This window comes from Saccopteryx bilineata, chromosome 5 (genome assembly GCF_036850765.1).
Source record: "Saccopteryx bilineata isolate mSacBil1 chromosome 5, mSacBil1_pri_phased_curated, whole genome shotgun sequence".
NCBI classification, from domain to species: Eukaryota; Metazoa; Chordata; class Mammalia; order Chiroptera; family Emballonuridae; genus Saccopteryx; species Saccopteryx bilineata.
The window spans coordinates 75,013,691-75,021,936 of NC_089494.1; the positions used below are offsets into that span (position 1 = coordinate 75,013,691).

The window sequence follows — 8,246 nt, forward strand, 5'->3', positions numbered from 1 at the left end:
CCCATATGTGCCTTGACCAGGAAAGCCCAGGGTTTTGAACCGGCGACCTCAGCATTCCAGGTCGATGCTTTATCCACTGCGCCACCACAGGTCAGGCAAGTGCCTGCTTCTCTATACCCTCTCTAGCATACTAAAATCACTGTTTATCCAACAACAACAACAAAAATCCCATTTTGGTATTTTATTTTGCATTTCTTTATTTTTAAGCAATATTTAGCATTGCTATGCTTATATTTTTATAATAGCACTTGTATATTTTAATAATTTGTGTATTTGTTTAGATAAACTGCCTGTTTTTACTTTTTACATATTTTTTCTATTGTGCTGTGGAGCAAATGGTCCAAAAGAGGAAGAAAAGATGCCTGGCACAATGTCACCTACTATATGAGACAACTTAGTGGAGAAAAACTGAAAATATCTATTATAGGAATTAGTAAGTTAATTTTTTTAAACTTCTAAAATTATATGAAAAATAATTAGGCTCTATTTTTAATAATGTAAATATTCTCATGCTGCAATAAATTCTTTATCACACTTGGAGATGACATGGAAGGGTCTGTCATGTGTATTTTCAATTCTTACTCTGTTCCTCACAGATGATAGGTCTTGATTTCTTGCTTTGGGAGATGAGGGTTGAGGAAATGAGTTTTTGTACTCCCTGTTCATGTTTCTTCACCCCCTTTTACTTTCCAACTTTTGTTAATTGTAAGTTTAACTTTGTTGATATGTAATAATAAATAATTTCAATTAATAATTACTGACTACAAAAAAGTCATTTGTTATTTGCCCATTGCGAATTATAAAAACTTAAAACCACTTAAACCACTATGACTATGTAAATAATGTTTTTGAGGCAATTAGTTTGGTAGGATTGTATTTCTTTCTATGTAGATTCAATAGTACTTCTCTCCTGCTCAGTAGAAAATGTTTTTAAGATTTTTATTGAGAACTTTTATATCACATCATTTATGCGACTCTTGAGACCCTTTTCAATATGTGAAAACAACCCAAACTTAGAAAAAATTAGTTACTCAAAAGAACAGTTCTAGATTGAGGGTCCAAGATGAAAGTGAAGTAGGTGGAAGCTAAACTCACCTTCTCCCAGGACCAAACCAGAATTACAACTTAATTATACAACAATCAAACTGAACAACCAACTGAAAACTAGCTGAACAAAAGTCTTAAAACCGAGGATTTACAGGAAAACCATGAGGGGTGGAGACGCGTAAAAAGCTGTCCCTTCTCACACATACAATGGTTGAGAATCCAGAGGAATATCTCAGCTTCAAAGACCCTCTCCCCCCTGGAGCTGTGGTCATCACCCATGCCAGGCTTCCTATCCCAGAAACCAGAGCGGGAAAGAGGAGCTTACATAACATCTGGCTGTAAAAATGAAGATTCTGTTGACCAGGGGAGGATGGAAGTCTGTTAGAAACTCAGGCACCCTCTTAAAAAACAATACACAAAATCTTTTTTTGCAGCCACTCACCATAGACTCCAGTAGAGAAAAGGTGGAACAGACTAGAATTGCATGAGGTGAGACTGGGGTTTGTGGCTCTAGGGAGAGAGCTGAAGGGACAACCTTCAGGATCCCTGTGATGAGTAGCTCTCTCACACCCACACCACCCACAGATGCCATCTTTCTTGGGTAAAACAGTCCCCTTGACACAACATCAGCCTAGAGGAATAAAATGACTCCATCATTCCAACTCTCTGTCACATTGCTCTGTAGAACTTGCATCCTGCCGAGGACTCAGCTGCTTGAATCTGGAGTATAGATGCCCAGGTGGACAGCGGGGTGACAGAGATAGAGTAGTGTGACTCTGGGATGGGGCCATTACTCCCACCTTTCCAAGAGCCTGACCAGCATCATTCCTCTCATGGGAGATCCACTAGCCCCACCCTTTTGACTGGCAGTGGCCTCACCCTGCTAAGCTCGAGCTCTTCAGGAGATCTGGGTAGAATCTGGGACAGACTGCATTTTGTGGCTTTAGACTGAGGACCATTTTCCCTTCACATGCATGACCAATACAAAGTCCTCATTTGCACAGCCAAAGCTTGGTCTGTTTGGGCCTGGTAGTGTCTGAAGGCATACTCTGAATACTACCTGAGACCTACCCCACCACAAAGATCTTCAGGAACCTTGTGGGTGGCAGCTGGCTTTGATGTACCTAAGGAATTTTGCTGAGTAACCTCAGACCCAGCATTGGCACCAAATTCAAATCTATTAATTTGGTGAACACCACTTGCCCCTACTTGGTGACTCATAACTTATGAAATTTGCATCCCATTAGAGGCTTTTTTTTTTTTTTTGTATTTTTCTGAAGCTGGAAACAGGGAGAGACAGTCAGACAGACTCCTGCATGCACCCAACCGGGATCCCCCGGCACGCCCACCAGGGGTGACGCTCTGCCCACCAGGGGGCGATGCTCTGTCCCTCCAGGGCGTCACTCTGCCACAACCAGAGCCACTCCAGCGCCTGGGGCAGAGGCCAAGGAGCCATCCCCAGCGCCCGGGCCATCTTTGCTCCAATGGAGCCTTGGCTGCGGGAGGGGAAGAGAGACAGAGAGGAAGGGGGGGTGGAGAAGCAAATGGGCACTTCTCTTATGTGCCTTGGCCAGGAATCGAACCCGGGTCCCCCGCACGCCAGGCTGACGCTCTACCGCTGAGCCAACCGGCCAGGGCTAACCCATCAGAGACTTTTTTAGAGACTGAGCTTAACAGTTAGCCAGGAGGCAAAGGTGGTTGGAGGTAAGTCTACAGGTGCCTTGGACCTTTTGCTCACCTTCCTTGAGCTTAGTATTTGTGGAAGCCAGCCTTGGTTAGAAGCTTTGTCCTTCTACACAAATCCAAGACAAATAGAGGCAGTCACAACTGAATTGTTTGGCAGTAACAAAAAAATGTTTCCCAGAGTTAGGCACAGGCAGTGTCTAATATTTATCTGTTTTGGAGTACCATCATCCAAAACGCCCCAGAACCAAGAAACCCAGTGGCAAACTTCACAACATAAGAACAGGATCCAATTAACTTAATAAGTGACACATCCAAAGAAAAATCTTGGAAGTCACCCAACTATGCTGAAGTGAATTCCACTTCATATGATCAGCACCCTCACAATAGCTATGACACTATGATTGGGCTTAATCCTCAAAATCAGCCTGCCTGAAGGTTGACCCAATGCACAAATGGGGCAACAGAAATCAAGAGATAACTACTACAGAAGGGTTTAGATAACTTACATATAGAATATTTTTGGAACATCCTGCTCAGATAATCAGGGAGACAGTGACACTGAGTCCCATCAAACACCTGAAACATAAGGCCACCATGCCAAGACTGATAGACACAATAGATATACCACATAGACAGAAACAAACACAGAGAGCTATCCAAGATAGAAAGACAAATAAACATACCACAAATAAAAAACAGAAAAACGCTCTAGAAAAAGGACGGAAACGAAATAAAGACAAGTAATATACTAGATGTAGAATTTTAAATAATGTGGCTAAGGATGCTCAAAGAACTTAGTGAGAATTTAATAGCATTAAATGAGACACAGAAACCATATAGACAAGAACAAGTCAGAAATAAACTATACACTAGAAGGAATAAAAGATATGTTAGCTAAAACAGAGGATTAAATCAGTGATTCAGAAGACAAGGTAGCAGAAAACATCCAATCAGAGCATCAAAAAATTTAAGTAAATGAGGACAGTTTAAGGGACCTTTGAGACAGGATGAAGCATAACATTAGCATCATAGGGGTACCAGAAGGAGAAGAGACAGAGTAAGGGATTGAGAACCTATTTGAAGAAATTATTTGAAAACATCCCTAACCTGGTGAAGGAAAAAGACACACAAATCCAAGAAACACAAATAGTTCCAAATAAGATGAACCAAAAATGACTACATCAAGACACATCATAATTAAAATAGTAAAAGTTAAAGACAAAGAGAGCTCTCGAATCACCACTTTGCACACTGTTTGCAGTGAGTAAACCAGCAGAGTCCCTGCCCATCCTGCGCTCTAGACTTGTATCTTTTCATCTTCAAAATGCTTGAGGAAGTGCACCATGGAGAGGAGGTGGAAACTTTTGCTTTCTGGGCAGAAGTTGCCCAACTCAAGTCTCTCATCGTCAATACCTTCTACACCAACAAGGAAATTTTCTTTTGGGAGTTGATCAGTAATGCTTCTGATGCCTTGGACAAGATATGCTATGAGAGTCTGACTGACCCTTCCAAGTAGGACAGTGGTAAAGAGATGAAAATTGACATCATCCACAACCCTCAGGAGCATACCCTGAGTCTGGTAGACACAGGCATTGGCATGACCAATGCTGATCTCATAAATAATCTGGGAACTATTGCCAAGCTTGGCACAGAAGCATTTATGGGGGCTCTTCAGGCTGGTGCAGACATCTCTATAATTGTAAAATTTGTTGTTGGCTTTTATTATGCCTACTTGGTAGCTGAGAGAATGGTTGTGGTCACAAAGCACAATAATGATGAGCATTATGCCTGGGAATCTTCTGCTGGGTGTTCCTTCACTGTGCGAGCTGACCATGGTAAGCCCATTGGCTGAGGTGCCAAAGTGATCCTGCACCTTAGAGGAGACCAGACAGAAAGTGATCCTCCACCTTAAAGAAGACCAGACAGAGTACCTAGAGGAGAGACAGGTCAAAGAAGTGGTGAAAAAGCACTCACAGTTCATAGCTTATCCCATTACCCTTTATTTGGAGAAGGAATAAGAGAAAGAAATCAGTGATGATGAAGCAGAGGAAGAAAAAGGGGAAAAAAGAAGACAAAGATGATGAGGAGAAACACAAGATTGAAGATGTAGGCTCAGATGAGGAGGATGATAGTGCTAAGGATAAAAAAAAGAAAACAAAGAATATTAAGAAAAAAAATATATTCAGGAAGAAAGGAACAAGACCAAGCCATTTGGACCAGAAATCCTGATGACATCACTCAGGAGAAATATGGAGAGTTCTATAAGAGCCTTACTAATGATTGGGAAGACCACTTAGCACTTCTCTGTAGAAGGTCAGTTGGAATTCAGGACATTGCTATTCATTCCCCATCAGGTTCCCTTTGACCTCTTTGAGAACAACAAAAAGAATAACAATATCAAACTCTATGTCTGTCATGTGTTCATCATGGACAGCTGTGATGAGTTGACACCAGAATATCTCAACTTCATTTGTTGTGCAGTTGACTCTGAGGATCTTCCCCTGAACATCTACTGAGAAATGCTCTAGCGAAGCAAAATCTTAAAGGTTATTTATAAATCATTGTTAAGAAGTGCCTTGTGCTATTCTCTGAGCTGGTAGAAGACAAGGAAAACTATGAGAGATTCTATAAGACATTCTCTAAAAACCTAAAGCTTAGAATCCATGAGGATTCAACTTATTGGCGATGCCTTTCTGAGCTCTGCACTATCACACCTCCCAGTATGGAGATGAAATTACTTCTCTCAGAATATGTTTCTTGCATGAAAGAGAGCCACAAGTTCATCTATTACATCACTGGTGAAGGCAACGAGCAAGTTGCCAACTCTGCTTTTGTAGGGTGAGTATGGAAGTGGTGTTTCAAGGTAGTGTATATGACAGAGCTTATTGATGAGTACTGTGTGCAGCAGTTCAAGGAGTTTGGTGGGAAAAACTTGGTCTCAGTAATCAAGGGCCTGGACCTACCTAAGGATGAAGAGGAAAATAAGAAAATGGACAAAAGCAAGGCCAAGTTTGAGAACCTCTACAAACTCATGAAAGAAATCATGAACAAGAAGGTTGAGAAGATGACAGTCTCCAATAAGCTTGTGTCTTCACCCTGCTGCATTGTGACTAGTACCTATGGCCGGACAGCTAACATGGAGCAGATCATGAAAGCCCAGGCCCATTGGGATAACCCTACAATGGGCTGCATGATGTCTAAAAAACACCTGGAGATCAAACCCGACCACCCCATTGTGGAAACTCTGCGGCAGAAGGCAGAGGCAGACAAAAATGGCAAAGCTATCAAGAACCTTGTGGTGCTGCTGTTTGAAATTACACTGCTCTCTTTTGGTTTCTCACTTGAGGATCCCCAGACCCACTCTAACCACATCAACCACATGATCAAGTTAGGCTTAGGCATTGATGAAGATGAAGTAACAGCAGAAGAGCCCATTATTGCTGTACCTGATGAGATCAGTCCCCTTGATGGTGATAAGGATGTCTCTTGCATGGAAGAAGTAGATTAGGAGTCTGTATCTGCAGACAGTGTATTCTCTGTAGTGTCTTCATGACTCCCCCAACAGCTCTGAGTGGCCCTGGCCCACCTGGTTTCCACTGCTGATGTTTAGTGGATTTTATTCCCTCTCCTGTCTTTGTCTAAGGCAGGTTACAAGGGCCTCGAGTTTTCCCTTCTCACATTTGACATTGGGTTTGAATATGGTGTATTGTGCGGTTTTTGTTTATTTTGTTCTGAAATTAAACTATACAAAATGAAGAAAATGAGGTTAAAAAAAGAAACAGGACAAAGAGAGAATCTTAAAGTTCATAGGAGAAAGACAATTAGTTGCCTACAAGGGAGTTCCATCAAGACTGTCAGTTGATTTCTTAACAGAAATATTTCAAGCCAGAAGTGTTTAACATGAAATAGTCAAAGTGATGAAAAGCAAGAACCTACAACCAAGACTACTTTACCCAGCAAGGCCATCATTTAAAATTGAATGAGAAATAAAAAGCTTCCCAGACAAAAAAAAAAAAAAACAGAAGGAATTTGTTATCATCAAACCAGGATTGCAAGAAATGTTAAAGGGTTTACTTTAAGAAGAAGAAGAAAAAAAACCCCCCAAAAAACATAGTTAAAAGAATAAAATGGCAATAAATACATACTTATCAAAAATCAATTTAAATATAAATGGCTTAAGTGCTCCAATCAAAAGACATAGGGCAGCTGAATGGATAACCATATATATGCTGTTTACAAGAGACTTACCTCAGAATGAAAGGTATACAAAGATTAAAAGTAAAGAAATGAAAAAGGATATTTCATGCAAATTTAAAAAAAAACACCCTGAAGTAGCAATACTTATATCAGACAAAATAGACTTTAAAACAAAGGCTACCAAAAGAGGCAAAGAAGGATACTAAACAATGATAAAGGGGCAATCCAACAAGAGGATATAGCCCTTCTAAACAGTTATGCTCCCAATATAAGAGCACCTTATATATAGCAAGTCTTGGTGAACATAAAGGGAGAGATCAACGGTAATACAGTGGTAATAGGGTATTTTAACACCCCATTGACATGATGCCTAGATCTTTCAGATAGTACATCAATAAGGAAACAACATTCTTAAATGACATACTAGATCAGATGGATTTAATTGATATCTTAACCCCAAAACAGCAGAATGTGCATTTTTTACAAATGCACATGAAACATTTTAAGATAGGCCACATGGCCTGACCAGGTAGTGGTGCAATGGATACAGCATTGGACTGGGATATAGAGGATCCATATTCCAAACTCTGAGGTTGCCATTTGAGGCTTGAACATGGTCTCATCTGGCTTGAGTGCGGGGTCCCTGGATTGAGCATGGGATCATAGACAGGACTCCATGGTCACTGGCTTGAACCCAAAGGTCACTGGCTTGAAGTCCAAGGTTGCTGGCTTGAGCCCAAGGTCACTGGCTTGAGCAAGGTGTCACTCTCTCTTTTGTAGCCCTTCTGTCAAGGCACATATGAGAAAACAATCAATGAACAACTAAGGTACCACAACAAAGAATTGATGCTTCTCATTTCTCTCCCTTCCTGTTTGTCTGTCCTTATCTGTTCCTCTCTCTGTCTCTCTCTCTGTCACATAAATAAATAAATAAATAAATAAGATAAGCCACATGTTAGAACACAAAACAAGTCTCAATAAATTTAAGATTAAAATCATATCTAGCTCCTTCTCTGACCATAATGGTGAGAAACTAGAAATCAATCACAAGGAAAACACTGAAAAACACACAGAGACATAGAGCTAAATAACATGTTACAAACGATGAATAGTAGGCAATGAAATCAATCAAGAAGTCAAAAGATACCTTGAGACAAATGAATATGGGAACACAACCACCCAACATACAGGGAACACAGTAAAAACAGCCCTTAAAGCAGTGGTTCTCAACCTGTGGGTCGCGACCCCGGCAGGGGTCGAATGACCAAAACACAGGGGTCGTCTAAAGCCATCGGAAATACATATTTTATTTAAAA

General features: G+C 40.8%; 1 pseudogene; it reads left to right on the top strand.

Moving 5' to 3' along the window:
• Positions 1 to 4,057: 4,057 nt before the first annotated feature.
• Positions 4,058 to 6,241, top strand: LOC136338330 (heat shock protein HSP 90-beta-like; annotated as a pseudogene).
• The last annotated feature ends 2,005 nt before the right edge of the window (positions 6,242 to 8,246 follow it).